The sequence below is a fragment of the Pinus tabuliformis genome, chromosome 2_1, assembly GCF_031772625.1.
Source record: "Pinus tabuliformis cultivar Carrire ecotype Pingquan chromosome 2_1, CPIR1, whole genome shotgun sequence".
Classification (NCBI taxonomy): Eukaryota; Viridiplantae; Streptophyta; class Pinopsida; order Pinales; family Pinaceae; genus Pinus; species Pinus tabuliformis.
This window is the reverse complement of record NC_142299.1, coordinates 446,966,547-446,990,093: the sequence shown is the minus strand read 5'-3', so window position 1 is coordinate 446,990,093 and position 23,547 is coordinate 446,966,547.

Genomic DNA, 23,547 nt, shown 5'->3' with positions numbered 1-23,547 from the left:
TGCTATATTAATGATGATCCATCTCAATCTCGTTGCTTGCCCTAATATGGGCCATATATCACAAAGCAGTGAATCTAACAGTGGAGGTTGTTCTGGGATGGTTGAGGTAATTGAATGCCTCCCTAGCCTTGACCAAAATTCCCCATTCTCATCGAAACCGCTTGGAGCTTTGCAACCTATCTCCTGTAGATTTTTTATCATGCTTGAGAATTGTTCGCCACAGGAACAAAATTTTTCTCTCTGAGTTTTTCTAAGCCACAACCATCAAAACCATAACTTGTTTAGCAGGTTTTTTTTTTTATATATCCCTTGCTCACCATACATTGGTGATTGCAGGCTCAATGCTCAACATCCATGACAGGTTGTTCACAAGAGTCTTGGTTGGTCTTGGGGCACAAGTACTCACAATAGAGCTCTTATCCTTATTGAAGATTTCAACGATTTTTACCAGCGTCCTTGCCTATTCTCCTACGGGTTTTTCCTACTCTGCTACACCAAGGCCAGCTACCCTTGATAGGTGAGAACCAGCACCAGTTCTTTATTGTGTTTTACATTCTTCCTTATTACGAGGTTTGAAGCTAAGACTTCAATTAACTTGCACCTTTATTTATTTGCAGGTAAATGGTTACGGGTTCCAATTGTTGTTGGCTATCAAGGAATTTTCATAGTGATCACATTATCTACCTCGCTCTTTATTGTACCAGGTTATCCTACATGGCAATGTTAACTTACCCAAATTTTCTTCCTCATTGGCTTGTATAAAGCTCACGGCTAGGGTTTCATTGTTTGTTTTATGAATCCATCCAATTTACGAACAAAGTTTTGATTAGCCAGCCCTAGGGTTTGATAGTGATATAGCTTGTCTGGTCTGAGTTAGAAGTTAGGGTCTATCCCGATAATAAGATTGTCAAAAGTGTTTCTGTTATATCTAGTTCTATAAGTTATGAGGTCTCATTTTCTGCTATAATTACCCACCAATATTTTATGTACAAAGATCTTTCTGTTACATTTTCCTTGGGCAATAATATGATCTAGGAGTAGATATTGTTCTCACTATTTACAATGGTTTGATTTTTCTTTAAAAGGTTAATTATGCAGTAATAACTTGTAATGCATGAATGATAATTTCCTCTCTGCAAGATATGGGAAGGGAATATGAATTGTTGTACGAAACTATCTAAAAGTTCCACTTTGTTGTTTCTTTTTCGTTGCGCAGCTGTGATAAATTTTATTCCCTTTTATGTCCTACAGGTTCTTGAAATAAGCTAGTTTCCCGACATCTTGACACCTAAATTATTCTATTAAAAGTTCCATTAGTTTTTAATATATTTTCTGTTAACAAATTCATGGAACTGTAAAAAGAACACTCGTCGTCTGATTACTAAGGTCCAGCTCTTTTGCATCAGAAGAGAAATATGGTAGATTTTTCTATCGTAACTACGATATTTCTCTTTAGGTGTTCAAGTGAATATACACATTTATTGTCTTGTTGGTAATTAATTTCCAATGATTTAATGAAGTTCATTTGTTTACTATCTTGAATTGAAAGTTGCATGTTTTAAATAATTACAACTATTTGTAGTAGTGTATCAAATGGTTATATGTTGCATATTTCAAGACTTTTCTATGGTACTGTCTGCAGTTTCAGTTCATCTATTTGTATATCTTGATTGTTTACCCTTCTAAAAGTCCCGGGGCTATTCCTAGCAACCAGTGAACTGTCTAGCTTCATGAACTAATCTGATTTCTTAATCAAAGTCATAATTTACAGAAACTTGGGCACCTAGTCACCACTCTAGGTTACCCAGTGCTTCAGCTATACATATTATTTTCCCTTTTGATGTTTAATTATGGAAAATTACTTTTTCAATTGTTTCTTTGTCATCTTATTACTTACTTCTATAAGGTGACCACCTAACCCTGACTGTAATTCCAGACAAGACATTTTACATATATTTAATCATTTTCTTTTTCTATAATTTTCTTAATCACATATTTCTCTTTTGAAAACATTATGTAGAAATAATCAATTAGTTGTCTGGAACATTTTTCCTAAAAACCATTCTTTCATCAGTTCTTTACTAAATGTTGACAAATAAAAAATTCCAAGAGAGTCTACCAAACCTTTTCCATATCCATAATTATTTAGTCAGAAACCTCCTCTTACATAGACATATAAAAATAAATAGTAGGGAAGTTTCAGTACTTATCTGCATCCTGATAATTTGTTTCGGAAAACTCGTTCAGGAAGACCACTCCTCCCTATCAATGAGAATGACTATTGCATCCATTTCTCCCCCCTAGCTCTCCCAATTTCCAGAGAGTTTGTTCGACTAAGAGTCCTTTTGGTAAATTAATTTGCATCAGAGCTTCACTTAGCCTAGCGAGAACTTACAATCTTCTATTCGACTTAGAGCCTTCCACTTGTCCTAACTAGCTCAGGAATTCACTCTTAGGGCAACGTCCTACCTCCAATGAGTATCCTCCTCTAAACTCCTTTCAGCCAAAAAGAACAAGAGAAACCTCCTCCTCTCCGAGATTTTCCTTAAAATCTATAAGTGGTAGGAGAATAACTGCCCTTCCCAACTGTCTAGAAATTGGGAAATCTTGTGGGTCTTCCTGTGAGTTTTCCTTTCTAGATTAAAACATTAATCATAAAAATAATAATAAACTTCTTTTAAGATTGTATCAAAATTTCATTAGGTTCTTAACCAACCTAAAATATTACCAAATTCAAAGTAAAGTAATTAACAATAATTCTAACTATTTTTTTTCAAATGCAACTTGGGGTGTTACATCTCCTCCACTTTACGCGTAGCACCATCCTCGGTGTTGACCCAATCTTGAAGAAAACCAGGATAAGATTGTTGTACAAAGCTTTCATATTCCCAAGTAGCTTCCTCTGAGTTAAACTACTTCAATTGCACTTTAATTTGGGTGATAGCTAGCCTCCATAGCATTATTTCTCTCATAAACTCTTCATGTGGCTCGACCTGTAACATCAGTTATGTATAAGTCGTTAATCGTGCGGTACTAGGTCAAGGAAATATATATATATATATATATATATATATATATATATATATATATATATATATATATATATATTTGTTTGTTTGTGTGTGTGTGTGTGTGTTTTGTTAATACCCCTTTACCTACACATCTTGCCAATTAATGATGTGTCTCGTGTCATAGACATATTTTTTTAACAATGAGACATGACATACATTGTGGACGCATATGTCACTGGGTGATGCAAGTTGATAAGCTATTGGACCTATTCTTTCCAAAATTTTAAAGGGTCCACAGTAGCGAGCAGCTAACTTCGTACAACCCCCCATCTTAAGGAACTCTTTTTGGGTTTCACTCTCACATATACATGATCACCAACATGAAATTCTCTATATGTTCTTTTTTTTATCAGCATAAGCGTTTTTTATATCCCGAGCAACTTTTAAATTTTGTCGTAGCTTTCTCACTGTCTCCTCCATTTCTATCAATGTATCTGGCCACGGTATTAACTTATCCTCAGGATTGCTCCAATTAGTTGGTGTTCTACACCTTTTTCCATACAGTACTCCAAATGGGCCCATCTTTAGAGATTCATGGTAGTTGTTGTTGTATGAAAATTCAACTAAGTGAAGGTACTCTTCCCACTTGGTTGTTGCATTGCATACATCCTTAACATGTCTTCCAAGACTTGATTTACTTGTTCAATTTTCCCGTCAGTTTGTGTGTGATATGTAGTGCTAAACTAAATTTCAGTTCCCAAACCATAAAATAAGGCTTTCCAAAATGCAGAGATGAATTTAACATCTCTGTTAAATATCACTACTTTAGGAATTCCATGTAATCTAAAATTTTATTTCATGAATATATCAACAATTTCTACAATTTTATAAGTGGATTTGACAAGAATAAAATGAGTTGTTTTTCTTAACTTTTCCACCACCACCATGATGGAATTGTTTTGTTTCCTGAATCTAGGAAAACCTATTATAAAATCCAATGTAATTGTATCCCATTTCCACTCGAGAATAGGAAGTGGGTGAAGCAGAATAGCTAGATGCTAATGTTCTTCCTTAACCAACTAACACTCTAAGCATTTAGCTAGGTATTCCATGATATCTCTTCTCATACCCAACCAAAAATAGCCCTTTTTAATTGTAGAAAATAACTTTTGATAGCCCGGATGTGCCATATGGACTCCTCTGAAATTCATCTAACATATACTGCCTAATAATTTTTTGATTTGGCATATAAATCCTCCCTGTAAAAGTCAACAACTGGTCTTTATTTATTCCATAATTAGTTTGTTCTCGAGAATCATGTATTGGCTTAGCTTACTCCCACAAGAATTCATATTCGGGTCTTTCATAACAACTTCTCTAATTTGATTTTAGAAATTAATTTCTATATGGCTGAATGATATTTCATATACATGATGCAATTTCCTACTTAAGGAATCTGCCACCCGATTTTCCTTTCCTTTCAAATGTTTGATGTCGAAATCAAATTCGCTCAGGAAGGTAATCCACCTTGCTCGTCGTGCGTTTAAATTGGGTTTCTTAAAGAAACTTGTTAAACTGCTATGGTCTATCATTAAGAGAAACATTTTTCCTAATAAATAATGCCACCACATTTTCAGGGCATGCACCACTACTATCAACTCTAGATCATACGTTGGATACCTCTGTTCATGATCCTTCAGCTTACGTGATTTATAAGCTATCACTTTTCCTTACTGCATCAGCACACCACCAACTCCCTCTTGAAAAACATCCATGCATACAATAAATTCCTTCTCAAGGTTTGCTACCTTCAGTATAGGGATTGTGGTTAATAACTGCTTCAAGAGTTTAAAGTTGTGCTAACATTCAGTTGTCCACCGAAAGGCTCTTCCCTTTTTCTACAAAGAGGTAATAGGATAAGAAATTTTGGAGAATCCCTTTATAAATCGTTAGTAGTAACCTGCCAAACCCATGAAAGGTGTAATATCTACCACATTTTTGGGTATAGACCATTCCATCATGGTTCTAATCTTCTCAGGGTCTACGACTACACCCTCTGAAGAGATAATATGTCCTAGATATTGGATCTGGTCTTTATAAAAATCACATTTGTTGTATTTAGCGTACAACTGATTCTCCTACAAAAATTGCAATACTATACGGAGGTGTTCTTTATGTTCCTCCAAATTCTTGGAGTAGATTAGAATATCATCAATAAATATTAAAACAAATTTGTCTAGATAAGGGTGAAAGAAACCATTCATCAGACTGATAAAGGTTTCTATAGCATTGGTGAGTCTGAATGATAACACAATAAATTCATAATGCCCATAACATGTTCTAAACGTTGTTTTACAAATATATTCTTCTCTTATTCTAATCTAATGGTAACCTGATTGAAGGTTACCGTTCTAGGAGTAGATATTGTTCTCGCTATTTACATTGGTTTTTTTTTAAAGGTTAATTATGCAACAATATCCTGCAATGCATTAATGATAATTTCCTCTCTACAAGATATGGCATGGGAATATAAATTCTTGTACAAAAATGTTTGAAAGTTCTACATTGCTGTTTCTTTTTCGTTGCACAACTGTGATAAATTTTCTTCCCTTACCTGTCCTACAAGTTCTTGAAATAAGCCAGTTTCCCGACATTTCACCACCGAAATCATTCTATTAAAAGTTCTATTAGTTTTTAATAGATTCTGTTAACAAATTCATTTAACTGTAAAAAGAATCCCTCGTCATCTGATTACTAAGGTCCAGCTCTTCCGCAACAAAAGAGAAAGATGATAGATGTTGCTATAGTAACTATGGTATTTCTCTTTAGGTGTTCAATTGAATATACACATTTCCTATCCTGTTGGTAATTAATTTCCAACGATTGAACGAAGTTCATTCATTTATTGTTTTGAATTTAAAGTTGCATGTCTGAAATAATTACAACTATTTGCAGTGGTTTTAGTTCATATATTTGTATGTCTTATTGTTTACCCTTTTAAAGGTCTCGGGGCTGTTACTAGCAGTCGGTGAACTGCCTAGCTTAGGGAACTAACACCATTCCTTAATCAAAGTCACAATTTATAGAAACCTAGTCACCTAATCACCACTCTAGGGTATCTAGTGCTTCAACTATACCGATTATTTACCGTTTTGATGTTTAATTCCAGAATATTACTTGTTCAATTGTTTCTTTGTCCTCTTCTTACTTACTTCTAAAGGGTGACCACCTAACCCTAGTTGTAATTTTAGACAAGAAATTCTACATATATTTAATCCTTTTTGTTTTCTGTAACTATCTTAATCAGAGATTTCTTTTATGAAAACATTTTGTACAAATAAACAATCAGTTCTCTGAATCAGTGTTCTTAACAACCATTCTTTCATCATTTCTTTACTAAATGTTAACAAATAAAAATTTCCAACAGAGTCTACCAAACCTTTTCCTTATTCATAATTATTTAGTCAGAAACCTCCTCTTACATAGGCATATAAAAATAAATAGTAGGGCAATTTCAAAACTTATCTGCATCTTGATAATCCATTCTGAACACTGGTTCAGGAAGACCACTCCTCCCTACCAATGAGAACACCTATTACGTCTAGTCCCCCTGAGCTCTCCTAATTTCTAGACAGTGAGTTTGTCTGACAGTCTTTTTGGTCAATTCAATTGCATCAGGGCTTCACTTATCTTGGCTAGGATCTACAGTCTTCTATTCGACTTAGAGCTTTCCACTTGTCCTAACCAGTTCAGGAATTCACTCTTAGGGCAGTGTCCTACCTCCAATGAGTATCCTCCTCTAAACTTCTTCCAGCCAAAAAGAATAAGAGAAACCTCCTCCTCTCCGAGATTTTCCTTTAAATATCTAAGTGGTAGGAGAATAATTGTGCTTCATCTGGAAATTGGGAAATCTTATGGGTCTTCTCGTGAGTTTTCCTTTCAAGATTAAAACATTAATCATAAAAATAATAAAAAAATCTTTTAAGAGTGTATCAAAATTTCATTAGGTTCTTCACGAGCCTAAAAAATTATCAGATACAAAGTAAAGTAATTAATAGTAATTCTAACTGCTTTTTTGTCTAATGGAATTTGGGGTGTTACTCTTGCTCGTTAGATAAAATGGAGAAATGATAATTGTAAAGATAATAATAAGGAAACATAAATGGGGTTGTGGACAATAAGAGGGGAAGATAAATGGGGCCGTGGCAAGATGACTCTTGCTCGTTAGTGGCAGTGGTTTTTGCAGCAAGAGAAACAGAAAAGGTGAAGCTCTTGGTGGTCTTGCAACGATAGACACATAAATTCTGTAATGAATTTTCCATGGTCTAACGAAACTTCTTTTTTGTTCTAAAAGTTATGGAAATTCCGGCCATATTTTGAAAAAACTTGGCAAGGATTTTTGTAAATCCAAGTTACAACATTGTGTAATGAATTTTCCATAGTGTAATGAGACTGTTATTTTTGCTAAGTTATGGAAATTCCCGCCATATTTTGAAAAAAATTGGCCAAGATTTTTGTAAATCCAAGTTACAACATTGTGTAATGAATTTGTCATAGTCTAACGAGACCGTTTTTTTGCTTTAAAAGTTATGGAAACTTCGACCATATTTTGAAAAAAATTGGCAAGGTTTTTTGTAAATCCAAGTTATAGCATTGTGTAATGAATTTTCCATAGTCTAAAGAGACTGTTTTTTTGCTCTGAAAGTTATGGAAATTCCGGCCATATTTTGAAAAAATTTGGCAAGGATTTTTGTAAATCCAAGCTACAACATTGTGTAATGAATTTGCCATAGTCTAACGAGACTGTTTTTTTGCTCTAAAAGTTATGGAAGTTCCGGCCATATTTTTAAAAAATTTGGCAAGGATTTTTGTAAATCCAAGTTATAATTGTCAAACTTCAAGATTTTAGGTGCTTCGGGACACTGTTCTTTTGCTCTGAAAGTTATGGAAATTCCAGCCATATTTTAAAAAAATTTGGCAAGGATTTTTGTAAATCCAAGTTATAGTTGTCAAATTTCAAGATTTTAGGTGCCTTGGGAGACTGTTTTTTTGCTCTGAAAGTTATGGAAATTCCAGCCATATTTTAAAAAAAATTGGCAAGGATTTTTGTAAATCCAAGTTATAATTGTCAAACTTCAAGATTTTAGGTGCCTCGAAAGCTTTTAATAGTGCAGAATCTATTTCCACCATCAAAAACATGATTCAAACACGGCGTCTACAAGATTTTACGAATTTTTTTTGCCTAGATTCAAATCACTTTTGACCGTCCAGACAATTTCTAATCCAATGAATTTTGCCCTATTCACTGTGGCTCGGACAATTCCTCCGCCGGGAATCCAATGAATTTTCCCTACTCACTGTCGCTCGTCCTGGGGCCGTGATTTTGACTCCTGGTCATCTTGGGTAGTTGGTGAGTGAAAATTCAGCAGAGATGCCGTGACCGAGGCTCGTCCTGGGGCCGTGATTTTGACTCTTGGTCATCTTGGGCAGTTGGTGAGTGAAAATTGAGCAGAGATGCCGTGATTTTGACTCCTGGTCATCTTGGGTAGTTGGTGAGTGAAAATTCAGCAGAGATGCCGTGACCGAGGCTCGTCCTGGGGCCGTGATTTTGACTCTTGGTCATCTTGGGCAGTTGGTGAGTGAAAATTCAGCAGAGATGCCGTGACCGAGTGTTAAAAATAAAAGGGAGCATCTTGAGACAAACGCTGTGAGTGGATAACAAATTGATATTTAACAAATTTGATTGAAATAATCCAAGTAAATTGGAAAAAAATGCCGTGACTAAATTGGAAAAAAGTTGGAAAGGACTACAATAGAGAGATAAATGTGCGTACACTTCCGGTCTTTTCGTAAGTATATCAACTTTATAACATCTTTTCATTTATCATAACAAACTTCTAATGATAAGAATTAAAAAAAAAGAGACCGAAATCGCGGTATAAAACGGGAGACGCGGAAATTGCGGAATGAAAGGTGAAGGAAGTTGCCCTATTGACTGCTCGTCGTCCGATGAATGAAATAGAAAGGTAAGTGAAGTGGATGATGTATTGACTTTCGCCGTATAAAACGGGAGACGCGGAAATTGCAGAATGAAAGGTGAAGGAAGTTGCCCTATTGACTGCTCGTCGTCCGATGAATGAAATAGAAAGGTAAGTGAAGTGGATGTATTGACGACTTTCGCTCATCTTGGGACGGTGGTGAGTGAGAAGTCACCAGAGATGCCGTGACAGAGTGGGAGAATCTTGATATAGATGCTCTGAGTGGGTAAGTGAAGTGGATGTATTGACTGTCGCTCATCTTGGGACGGTGGTGAGTGAGAAGTCACCAGAGATGCCGTGACAGAGTGGGAGAATCTTGATATAGATGCTCTGAGTGTGTAACAAATTGAGTAAGTTGGAAAATTTTGAAAAGGACAATAATAGCAGACGCTTCTGGTCTTTTTGTGAGTTGGAAAAATTAGAGGAAGATAAATGAGGTGTCGGAGACTAAAACTCGTGAGTTGTAGAAATCATATCAAGTTTATAACCTCTTTAATTGTATATTGTTTGTTTATAATTATAACAAAACAAATATGTATGATAGAGAGGTTTGTGGAATAAATATAAAAAGTGGTTTTATTTATTTAACATATTTTTTGTTTATTTGTATTTTTATTTATTTATCGTATCTCTTTTATTTACCATGGTATTTGGTCCAAAAGCTTGATATATAATTAGATATTGATTTATAATCATATTTAATATATTTTTGTTTATTTACGATACTTCTTTTATATTTCTTTGTTTACCATACTTCTTTATATTTTTTTATATTTATTTATTTACCATATTTTTTTTATAAATATTGTATTTTGTCAATGCTCTTAATAATTATGTCCCATGGTATTTGACCCATAGGCTTCACCTAAATAAAACCTCTTTTTTGCATGTTAGTAAGTATAAAGAAGTTTATGGAGTAAATATAAAAAGAGGTTTTACTTATTTACCATACTTCTAGTTTATTTATATTTTTATTTATCTACCATACATGTGGAGTAAATATAAAAATAAGTTTTATTTATTTACCATACTTTTAATTTATTTGTATTTTTATTTATTTACGATACCTCTTTTTTGAGTGTTCCTAAACCCTTAATATTTTAAATTTATATTGAGTGTTTATGTTTTTACGTGAGATCTATCTCCATACTACTCTGGGAAAGCTTGATGTAATTATGATGATAGTCATGTTTATTTTAGAATAAGACTTTAATATTTTAATTTAGTTATCTATAATTATAAAGTGAGTGATATATTTTAATTGCCACGAATATTTTAAAATAGCTGTAAAATAAAAATTGAATTTTATCTCAAAAAAATTGTGCTCTTTCTACTCTTTTAATTAAATTAATTAATAAAATATATATATAAACCTGAATTATTGTTTTTTAAACCTATGATATGAGTAAACCATAGTATTCACTTAATATCTATATAGAGAAAACGACTTTTATAGCAGCAATAACATGGAAGGAAGAGAGAGAAATCGCCGTATTGAGCCGGAGAGAAGAGGAGAAGAGAGGGGTGAAGGAAGAAGTTGCGGTATTGACGGCTGGTCTTGCACCGATAAACACGGAAATTGCCGTACAAACGCGGAAACTGCCGTATAGAGCGGAAGATAGAAAGATAAAGTAACTCAACCTATTGACTCCTAGTAACTACTCTACCAGAAATGGCGTGACAGGGTGGGAAAAGACAATGGCATGTGGGTAAAAATTTGACTGTGATTCACATAAAATAACGTTGTTTAATGTTTTATACTTTACCATTTAGATTTAAGTTTAGGTGGTCTATTTAGTTTACAATGTATAGTTTAATGAGGTATAATTTTTGATAAAAAATAAATGGAAATTTCAGTATGGTTTTGATTAAAAATTTCATAAATATTTTTGGAAATTTAAGTTACAGTTGTTAAGCTTTAAGATTTGGGTGTCTAGCTATTTTTGTTGGTGTTGAATCTATTTCTACTTCAAAAACAAGATTCAAGCACTCACGTCAATTTTTTGAAAGAAAATGGCCACATTCCATACTACCATGACACATCATTTACATTCTCATGCTTACGTTATAAATATTGTCATAGTTTAAATGTTCTTATCAATTTTAAATTTATTATTGGTATTTGATTATTTTTTTATATAATTATGGCACATTGTTTACATTCTCATTCTTAAGTTATGAATAATGTCATAGTTTAAATGTTTTTATCAATTTAAATTTTTTTATTGGTATTTTTTATTTTTTTATGTAATTATGGTGATAACATTCAAAATAAGACTTTAAAATTTTCATTTAATTATCAATAATTATTAAGTGAGTGATATAGTTTTAACTTCCACAAATATTTTGAAATAGCCATAAAACAAACACTGAGATTTATCTCAAAAGTAGTTATATTCTATTTACTCTTTTAATTAAAATGATTAATAAAAAAAGGCATATTAACATGTTTCATATCAATCTCAGCTATGGCTTTTTGGGCAATGTGGTATTAGTGAGCCATGGTATTGGCCCATGGTATTGTAACAAACTCAATTTACAAGTTAAGAATCTCCATAGTAAAGTGGGGGACAATATCCATAGTTAAGGATTTTGTTACCTATTTTTTAAATGTATATTTTTTTAATTCATATATCAATCATTTTTATAATTAATAGTAATAATTTTAAATAAAGTTATAATTTAGTTATTTTTTATGAATTTTTTTAACTTTGGAAATTTGAGATATCATGATGTAAGTGTTTCGATGGCTATCAATGTGTACCAACCATTTTATATATATGGTCAGGTTAGTAGTAATATTTTTTATGTCATCATAAATTTGGGTATAGATGTAGGTATAGATGTGAGAAAATTGTAAAAAACTAAAAAAATTATTACTATAATTTTTTTTTGAAATGAGTTGAAAAATTCAAAGGCAATAATAAAGAAACGAAAATAATGTCATTAAATTAAGTACAAATATGAGAAATTCAAGGAAAATCAACCATTACTTCAATAAAATCTATGAAATAACTTGAAAATTTCAAATGTAATTTAATATAAAACTTTTAAGGAAATTGTAGTACTAATTATCTGTAGGTGTGAGAAAGTGATACAAGAGAAACCATTTTCTACAATGTCAATTGTTTATAATGAACCACTTCTACATGGTCTTCATGAATCCCATGATTATACAAAACCCCAACAACTTGTATGACCTATATCATTTAATGATGTTAATTAAGTATGCACAACGAATTGTCTCCATGAATCCCATGATTATACAAAACCCCAACAACGTGTATGACCTATATCATTTAATGATGTTAATTAAGTATGCACAACAAATTGATAGATCATTTGCTGCAATAAATGATGATATCATCATATAAACATGATAAATTATACAAAACCTCAACAACATGTATGACATATATCATTTAATGATGTTAATTAAGTATGCACAACAAAAATCGATCATTGGTTGTAATAAATAATGACATCATCGTATAAATACAATAAATTAAATGTGGAGACTTGATGCAGGAGCATCAAGACCTTTTTCTCCATTTGTAAATATGGGGTGTGATGATTTTTAATATTTTATTAATTAATTTGAATTAAATAGGAGAAGGTGAGGATTTATGTAAATATCTTTTTATTAATAAAAGGATATGAGGAAATTTAATAAATTGAAGGATTTTAGGGATAAAAACCTATCCTTTAGGGATGTTGAGAAATTTAGGGGTTTGTTGAGGATTTTAAGAGATTGAGCATTTAATTAAATGATTTTTTTAAATTGTATAAATAGGAGGACTTTTTGTGAGAAAAGGACATTGAGATTGTGAGAAAAGTGAGAGGAGTAGAGAGCTGGTTGGGAACAACCAAGGCTGTGAGCCTTTGGTAAATTGTAAGGGCCATCAATCTGGAAAATCAGGCCAAGGAGGAAGAATGTTGTTGTAAGTATTGTGTATTAATGAAGAATTTAATTTTCTGGAGTTTATGCCATTATTGAGTTCATGTAGAATTGATTGGATAATTTAATATCAGAATGAATCGATTCTAAGAAAGGAATAATTCTGTGTAAAGCATTGTGAATCGAATTTATGTGTTCGATGTGTGGAAGGAAGGTTCGATTCTTCTTATTTTCTGAGATTATTGTGTTATGGAGGAATCTGGATTGTTAATCTCTGTGTAGCTTTATTGACTCATAAAATTTCGATGAAACTCTATATGTATTGAATTCTGGCCTTTTGGGAATGTAATTGCTATTATCTGTGTCCGGTGATATGGGATGGTATCGATTGTGTTAATCGATATCGGATTGTATATGAGAGAGCCATCGATGCTTGATTTGAGCTACCCAAACAGCGTGACTGGCGCCTCATTTGAAGGCTGCATTTAATTGTATAGGGCCGTTGGTTGCCTGGCAATTACAATTATATATCCATTTACTGAAAGCCGCATAGGGACAGAGATATGTATGTTGGAGGTAAGCGTATGTGTATGCTGTATACATATTGAGGGCGTATGGTTAATGACCAATTGAAGAATTGCTATTTCTATGCCTGTTGTTATTTACTTGCGCCAGAAGGTCGATTGGTATAAAATATAATCCTGCTGATACGCTGGTATTTTACATCCTGTTATTACTATGAGTTCGGGCAAAAAGGAGAGTTCTGTAACAAGGGCCGAGGTTAATCCACAGCACTAGATTTGAATTTGTCAAAATAATGATTATTTCCCGATCGCCTTATATTGTAAGTTCCTTTTGAATGTGTTTTGGAATTTAAGTGAGATTCACCGTGCAAGCAAGCATAACGATCTACCAGAGGGTCTCCATGACTCATGGCTTATGTTCACAAACACTTCGGTTATCTTGAATGAAGCACTACAGTGGAGGTTGGCTCATTTCAATTTCTGAAGCCTGAGAATGAAAGGTAAAAACCTTGAAATGACAGTGGGTGATTGTGGGTGACATGTAATTGCTTCTTAAATCTCCAGTTCAGTTAAAACTTTTCCTTTTAAAAAAGAGTTCAAACTGTAACACCCACCGGTAATGTTTTGGATGATAATGATATGATGGATACTCTGTGATCTAGTTGAGCTTGTTCCAATGTAGACGAACTAATATTGAATGATGTTCGTGAATAATATCGAAAGATAATTCAACATTGACTGATTCTAAAATAAGGTAGTTTTGATACTATTGCTGGTTCTCATTGGTATTTCAGAAACTTTTTTCTCTTAATTTAACTGGTTCAAACAGACATTTTCTTCTCTAGTAAAGGAGCGGGTTTCTTCCTCCAAAAGTCTTGGAAATTGTTACGATAATTTAATTGACATTACTCAGGAGTGATATCGGAATGCCATTATTATATGTTAAACTGTATGCATACCAGATATGTCGTTCTCTAGCTTACATTCACGGTGCTGTTGGTGTTTGTCATCGTGATATAAAACCACAAAATCTCCTGGTGAATCCACACACACATCAGTTAAAGCTCTGCGATTTTGGCAGTGCCAAAGTGTTAATGAAAGGGAACTCAGTTTTGGTGCGAGTGCTATCAGTCCGATTGAAAAGGAGTATGATTCTGGGTTCGCAGGGATATCCCTGCGTCAAGACTCAAAGGAAAAAACACTAACAATGTGCTTAGTCTCTTTTCTTTATTTATTAATCATTTTCCATATAAATATTACAAACTAGCCTTAATTCCCTCTTCCTCTAAATTTCAAATGAGACAACAAAGACCCAATCCCTAGACGAAGTCCTCCTCCAAGTACCAAGTCAACACTTCCAGTCAAGTCTTTCCCTGATCCAGCACCAACTAGCTTCACACTGAAACTTCGACTTTCCAGTTTCAGTACTACTACTTCGACCTAGAACTTTAGCCTTGTAGATGTTGTAGAAACTCTAACTCAACCATTCAAGAATTCTTCCAAGATCAACCAAGTTAAAACAAAATATCTTACTCTCACAGCTAGTTGATACTACAACTTAGACATGCGATTTCAACCTTTTTGGAAGTTGCAGAAACCCTAATCCTTCACATGTGTGTGAGAGATTGAGCCCAAAAACAAGATTTCCTTCCTTCCTTTCTTTTTTTAGACCTTTTCTATCTTTTTCTCCTGCTTCCCAGCTATAGGTCGAACTTCCTTCTTGAAATTGAACTTTTGAGTGAGTGAGACACAAATGAGGTCGAAGTGCTTGTATTTATAGCTTTTCTAAAGGGTTGAATTGCCTCCTTTAGGCTGACCTGAAGTTGCCAGGTCCGAATTATACTTTTGGAGTTTCCTGGATTTTCTAGGCTCAAAATAATTCTTTATCCAATTACATTTTTCCTAGAAAGGTCTTATAAACATAATGTCGACTTTCTTGACTCATGACAATAACTCATATGACCTAAAAAACCCTAGAAGCATGACGAACATGCTTTTACGTACAATACCATCAATAATGAGCATGAAACCCATGCCTTAAAATAATAACCTTTTCTTTTATTCTCTTATTTGTTACATAGAATACATATTGAAATGAGTACAAAAACAATTATGAAGACTGGAACTAGTTATATTTCCAACAAGTTTAGCAAAAAAATTTCCTTATGCAACACCATCTTATCCTCTACTAACATAATATTGTCTTCCTCATTTTTATTTTTTTCTTCCCATTTCATAGGCTCTTCTTAAATTGATACCATTTTATGCAAGAGTTAGCACCCTGCTACAATAGCAAAGTCTCACAATGGACCATCCCATCTATATAGTCATCATGAATCATATGATTACATAAAAACCCAACATTTATGATCTGTGTAATTTACTGACATTAATCAACTATCCAACAATAATAAATTGGTCATTTACTATCTACAGATGGGGCGACTTAGGTGGAAAAATGGGGGTGGAAGTCCTCTTTCCATTGCCCCACAAACCCATGATTCAATTGGATGTGTCAATGCCCCACCCCCCTCAGAACATTCATGTAATGCATAACATGACAACCACTGTTACAAGGAAACCCATGCAAACAAACAATTTAAGAGATATTCCAAAGTATGTAATGGGTCACAGTACTACACCCATGCATCAAATGGCTCGCTGCAATCTTGTCAATCCATCCACATTCAATGGCGAGCCACTAATTGATGCCTCATTGGGATTCTACATGCTATCTAATGCTTTTCTTAGCAAACATAGAGATGGCGCTCATTATCTTGAGGTGGCTTCCATAGTTCCTTTAATGAATTAATGTCAATTAGATAAAGCAATTATTTAAAAACCATGCGTTGTATCTTCAAATAATTATATACTATTAAAGTGAAATATTAGAACATTACCACCAAAACATGTTAGTCCTGGAGCATCATGAATTGTTCATACAAGTATTCCATGGAATTGAAGTTTCCTCTACCTTATTGGTTTACAGATGTCATACATAGTGATGTTGACCCATAACTTTACTAACTCGTTGATAAGAGGCTTCATATATACATTCATATCTTTAACTTGGTAGTTACCTAATTGTTTGAAATTACACAAAATTACTACCATGTTATGTATAGATATAAGAAAATAAACAAATATAACACATTACGAAACACACAAGAGAAATGAAAATGTTGCAATTGAAAAATTACTGTAAAGAAATACCTATAACAATCATTGTCAACATTATGTGCTCCCTCTTTATTGAAATATAAGGAGGAAGGTTATTTTTTTATAACAAAAATTGGCCACATTGAGTAAATAGACTTGAGATCACCAAATGGATTAAAACCATCAACTGCCAATGAAATCTTAACATTATGAGCTTCATCTTTATAAAATGAGCATTTTCCCTAAATTTCCCTAAATCATAACCATCTGTAGGTATTTGAATAACACCCTCTCCACTTCTCTTATGTGCATGGTAATCCATAAACTGTGCTATGCTTTCGTACATGAACAATCACTGCAAACGTGGAATTATTGGAAAAATGGCAAAGAACCTTTTGATGCACCTTTTTTGTTATTTGATCGGGTTCGATATCTACTACTCTAACATTATGGGAAACTTTTTTTGATGCATGTTTTCCATAATATAAAATATGATCATTAGAAAATGCATCTATAGCTTGATACTCCACTCAAATTTATTTCATAATGGCATATAAATCTTAGTAAGGTAAAATATTTGGCAGTAGTAACATAATTTCACCTAGCAATCTATAACATGAAAAACCACTAGTTAGTGTAAGTAATATTAATCGTAAATATTTCATTCTTATTTTACACATTAATTAACACAAACAAAGGGAAAAAATCAACCTTTATGTAAAATATGTGATAAAACATATTACATACCTTAGGATATGTGTCATACAAGTGTTTGAGAAACTATTAGTAAACCCTTATAAGCTCACCAACAATCATGTAGAAGAGAGAAGATTTTGTCTTGAGCCTTCGTAAAGTGGCATCATTGCCTTTCTAACAGAGTTTCATCAAGAATATTATCATCATTTTCCTCATCTTGATCATTGACTAGTTGAGCGAATAAATCTTGGATCAATTCATTTGTCCCATCATCTTGAACTATGTTGTTATTGTCAATTTCTTCCATAGGATCATTAACTTGATCTTCAATTTTTTCTCCATGTTCCTCAGCTTTTACAACATCATTTCTACTACTACTTGCGGCATTCGAACACCAACTGGGGGGTTAGCTTGATTTTAGAATTACATAGCATCATACAAAATTAGTATGCATAAAAAATGTTATAACAATATAAAATTTTACAAATGTGATTAATATAAACACAATAAATAATGACTACATAGCTAACCAAGGAATGATATTCCTTCAATCCCCCTTCAATGTGCCCATGTTTCCCTACAATGTATTTTAGTTGTTTCTTTTAGAACTCTTACGTGATGTAAGCCCACACATTTAGAATAGGGGAAATAACATCTCCCATCATTCCCTTGATTTTTTGCCTTAGTAATTTTTTTGACATTTTTCCCCACTAAAATGTTATGCGATGATTACGTTATAAAATTGAGTGGTATACTAGATCTATTATATTTTTTAATGAAATTCATATATCTAAAAATAAATATATTTCCTTCTCGAAAAAAAGACCTTATAAATTGTCGCAACGTCTCTTAAGAGAAACATATTTATAAATTTACATACCATCAAAATTTTGACGATAGTTGACAAAGTCAAAATTGACTAGTCAAAAAGTGACCGACCATTCGATTAATAGCTCAATGAATAGAAATGATTGGTCAAAAAGGGGATTTTTGTTTATAATGTGATAATTGTCGAATACCGTCGTCTTTACTACGATATGGAGAATATCGTCATAATTATGACAATGTGGAGATATCTCATTGCAATATCGACAAACATGGGCCGATTTTAAATTAATTATATAAAATTAATTCTTATAATTTTCGATTGTATAACCAATTTAGCCAAATTTTCATTATATTTCATCGAACTTTATTACTATATGTAATAGTGGGATGATCTAGACATTGTTTCCTATTACTAAGCTTGGTACAATAAAGCATGTATCCTCTTGTGAACCTAGCTACCTATTCTTGCATCTTGGACCAACACATGTACCTATGCAAGTTGGTCATTGTTTTCCCTACACCAAAGTTCCCTACTATAATGGCCTTGGTGAAAAGTTCATGTAATAACATTTAATAAAGAAAAAATAAGACCACGGTTAAGGGACACTTATTCCAAGTTGAATTTTGGGCAAAGATATCTTAGTGGGCATAAATGGATGTGTGTTTTTGGCTAAGGAAATTGGCAAGGGCTAAGGCAAAGGCATTAAAAGCAAAAAATACATTTTTTGCACAATTATTTATGAAAATAAAGGAAATTATGAGAAACGTAAGGTGAAATGTCATATCTTGCATGTGAGGAAATTGAAGGAAAATAATGGAAAATGAAGAAATTAGAGGCCTTATTCATAAATGGGCTTCTGAGGATCATTGGGCAATATTTTTTCAAACCTTTTGTCAGTTCAAGTTTGGAGCTCTCTCATTATTCTATCTCTCTCTCTCACTCTTGGTCACTTAGAGTTTTCTTGGAGCCCTCTAGCTTTGGAGCAAGGAAGAAAAAGCAAGAAAAGGGAAAGGAAGGAAAGAAAAGTAGGATCGAGCAGCTAATGAGCCTCAGTATTGCAACAAGAATGTTGCAACTCCCAAGGCGACCAACTTTAATAGTACACAATAATTTATAGGTAGAAACCTTTTCGGGACAAAAACCACAAAATCCTTTTAATATATGTCTTGAAAAATTACATCAATAGGAAGCACCAACTTCCATGATTTACAACACCAATTAAAAGAGGCATTAACCCCTTGGTTTACTAGAAATGACTAGAAGGAGGCTCCAACCCCTGGGTTTATCAACTCCAACTGACAGTCCATTCTCCAACACCCTCACTTTATTAGTTCCAATTGAAAGGATGCTCCAACACCATGCACAAACACCAATCGCTACAATGGTCTTTGGTTTGATAGAGCAAGGATATCTGAAAATTAGATGAAGAGGCCATTAAGGGTAGATTTGTAATATTTATGTAGAAAAAGAGTAATGAATAAAAAAAGGTTAAGCACATTGTTAGTGTTTTTTACCTTCAAATATCCACATTTAATTTCTCATGTTTATATGATGATATCATTATTTATTTACAACAAATGATCTATCATTTTTTTTTGTGCATAGTTCATTAGCAATATTGAATGATATAGGTCATAGTTGTTATTGGGTTTTTGTATAGTCATGTGATTCATGAAGAATGTGTAGAAGTGGTCCATTATGAAACTTTGACATTGTATGGGATGGTTCTTCTTACATCACTTTCTCACACCCTCACATAATTAGTACCACTATTTCCTTAAAAGTTTTATATTAAGTTATATTTGAAATGTTAAAGTCATTTGTACTTAATTCAATAACATCATTTTCCTTTCTCTATGGTTTCCTTTGTATTTTTCAACTCACTTTAAAATTTCCTTTATAATAGTAGTTCATTTAGTTTTCTAAGATTTTCTCACAGTTATATCAAAAGACATTTACTACTAGTGTATCTATATAAATCAAATGGTTGGAAAACATATATAGGTATCAAAACACTTACTTAATGATACTTCTCATGTTGCCAAAAAAATCATAAGAAATAATTAAATTATAACTTTGTTTTAAATTATTATTATCATTAATTATAAAAATAATTAATATATGAGTTAAACATATATACATTTAAAAAAAACAAGCACAAGATTCTTAACCATGGAGATTTACCCCGAATTTACCATGGAAAATCGTAACATATAAATATAATTTTTCACAATACCATGAGGCCAATACCATGACTTATTAATACTATATGCCCAAAAACTATAACTAATGTTAAAATGATATATGCTCATTTGACCCTCTTTTTAATTAATCAATTTAATTAAAAATGAAAAACAACGTAACTGCATTTGAGATAATTATCAACCTTTAATTTGTGGCTGGTGCTAAAAATATTCTAAAATATTTATTAAATTTAAATTTATATCATCCACCTACTACTACTACTTAAAATATAACATTATTTATATAAATTTTTATTTCCACTACTACTACTACTAATAATAATAATAATAATAATAATAATTAAAATATAACATTATTTATATAAATTTTTTATTTCCTTTTCTCTTATTTTTAGTAGAAATGGTAAAATAAATATATCAGCTAAACCTAAGTTATTAGATCTAAAACATTAATCAACCTCATTTCTAAGTGAATCTAAGTTTCACTTTTTCATCAAATATTATTGTCCAAAGTTATCTAAAATAATATAATTAACGCATTAACACTATTTTTTAAATTTTAAATAAAAAGTGTTATTTTTTTTTAATCAAGTAAGAGTAGGACCTTCTATTAAACTCAGCCAAATATACATAATTTACAAGAAGCTGCACCCGCTCTGTGAGAGTTCAATAGTCAGCTGAGTAGGCCGAACCCAACCAATCATCCAAAACCAAGAGAAACCTAGATAGGAAAGCCAGGGAGAATCGCCAAACAATTCAGGCAGAAGGTCATCTGGAAGTTTTGTCGTGCTTCAAATGAGCCTAGAATTCCTTGGAGGGCAAGTCCATCGAACTGGAGGTCCCAAAAGGCCGTGAATGACTTTCCATGGGTCCACCAGAGGTCCCACCACAAGTCAATCTTATAAATTTCAAACGGACTCGACAAAAATTAAAAGCATAACACTCTAATCTTTTTTTCGGGTCCGACCAACTAGCACAAACACATCACCACCGTTGATCAACTAACTAAGATCCAATGGTCTTCATGAATATCAGAGGGACGAGAAGCACAAGAGGTAACTGCCCGATGAGGGCGGTTTTCTCTCTCCTCGCTCCACTACGTGTCACTCGAAGAGTGGAATCAGAGCCAAACTCAGAGAAACCAGAAACCATTCAGACCCCGCCCGATATACCGCTTGTGGTATTGTAAAGGTTGACTTGTGGGAAAAAACAAACATGTCCTTTCGCCATGTGTTGTCCTTCAATTTCGTCCAGCAGACAATTCTTGAGCCAATCCCGTCCACCTAGATTCTCTGTCATACACCACCTAAGCCATATGAAGAGGGACACCTCATCCTGTGGAGCTATCTGAGTCAAACCTTTCATCACTCAATCAAAAGGATTCTAGACTTTGGAAAGTAACTGAACCAAGGCGGGTTAGACTGTGTGGGGTTCTCCAACCTCCCACCGGTCTTCTGGGTCCCTTTGATCCATCTTGTTAGTCCATGGTTCCATATCTTGTGTTGCCTGACAGAGACAGTCCTCCCACAATTTTCCTGGGGGTAGCGAATCCCAAGCATACCTAGAATCCCTGTCCCTTATTGTGACTCCTTCATTTGCTAATCGATCCACTAACATATTAGCTTTCCTTTTCACATGAGCAAATATGACAGTTTTAAGGGTTCGTAGGTGAGCATAGATGCGGTAAAAAAACTGAAAAAGATTCCAGTGCTTCGACACTTTATCTGGAGAGTTTCCATTGTGAATTTTCTTCTAAGCCGCTCTAATAATTAATTATGAATCCGCTTCAATTATAACATTGTGTGAACTAGAATTCACTAGGATTTCCAAGCATTGATCTAATGCCATGAGCTCAGCCATGTTATTAGTGGCCTTCCCCAAGTGGCCATGGAATATTTCCTGTATTTGTCCCTGATCATCTCTTATGGCACCCCCAAAGCCCACTAATCCTGGCTTTCCCTTAGCTGCTCCATCAATATTAACCTTTAAGAAACCATAAGGAGGGGGCTTCCAAATGTTAACACTCTTGTTTATAAGGCTCACTACCTGTGTTGTTCCCAGAGGCCTGATAGACTGGAGACCCAAGTGAAGTATAATTCTCTCCTCTTGGGACAGAGGAGGATATTTAGGAAGGGTCCTCAGCAAGCTTCTGACTGTGTCTTTGAGCTGCCTTAGAACTTGCTTAATTATGTGTTGTGGCTTGTTTGTTTGTTCTTGACGATTCGACTGTTGCATTCTTTCCACAGATTCTAGATGAAAAAACCTGGAATCCAAATCCATGCTTTATTAACTATCTCATTCCCTAAGAAGTTTTTCCTCCAGTTCTTTAGAGTGTTGGATATGCTGAGACTATCCCTATCAGTTTGTCTAAAAATAGAGGCCACCCAGTCCCACACCTTTGAAGTGAAAGGACAGAGGTTGAGAAGGTGTTCAATCATCTCCTCATGAGCACCACATAGGTAACACTTGGAAGGACCAATGAATCCTTTCTTAAGGAGATTCTCCCAAGTTAAGATCTTCCTTTGATGCAGTAGCCAGATGAATAACTTTATTTTCATCTAATGTGGACTTTGCCAAAGTTTCTTCCAGTCTTGATCAGGATTGTCAAAGTTAAATCCTGTGACTTCCTGTTTAGCCTCTTTGAGGTTAAAGTTACCTTCAGTTTTCTTTCCCCGTCTTAATTGATCCGTTGAGGAAGAAACTAGAATCCTTCTATGCTCTAGCTCCTAGCTGAGAGCTTCTGCCTTGGTCTTCAGTAGGTTTTCATCACTGTATCTTAGATCCTTCCACTTCCTCCATTTTCCATTATTCCTTCCCTGATCCCGGAAGTCTTTTACCAAAACCATACCTTTGCTATCTGTGTCACTTTTGAGAGCTGTAAGTTCATCCCTATAAAGGTTGGGTTCCTGTTGCCAGTTATCCTCCCAAAATCGAGCAAGGTCCCCTGCTCGAATTTCCCAAAAACAATGTTGTTGAACAATATTTTTATTATCCTAGGCAAGGTTCCAAATATGGGAGCCCCTGAGTTGCCTTGAAAATCTAATATGATCCTTCTCCTGCCAGTACTTGGCATACTTCTATTTCCAAAGCTTAGCCCAGGGGGCATTCGGTTCCTTAATCCATCTCCAACAAAGATTGGCTCTCGAAACTCTGCTGAGGGTCTTAGGATTGTGAAGCCCCAATCCACC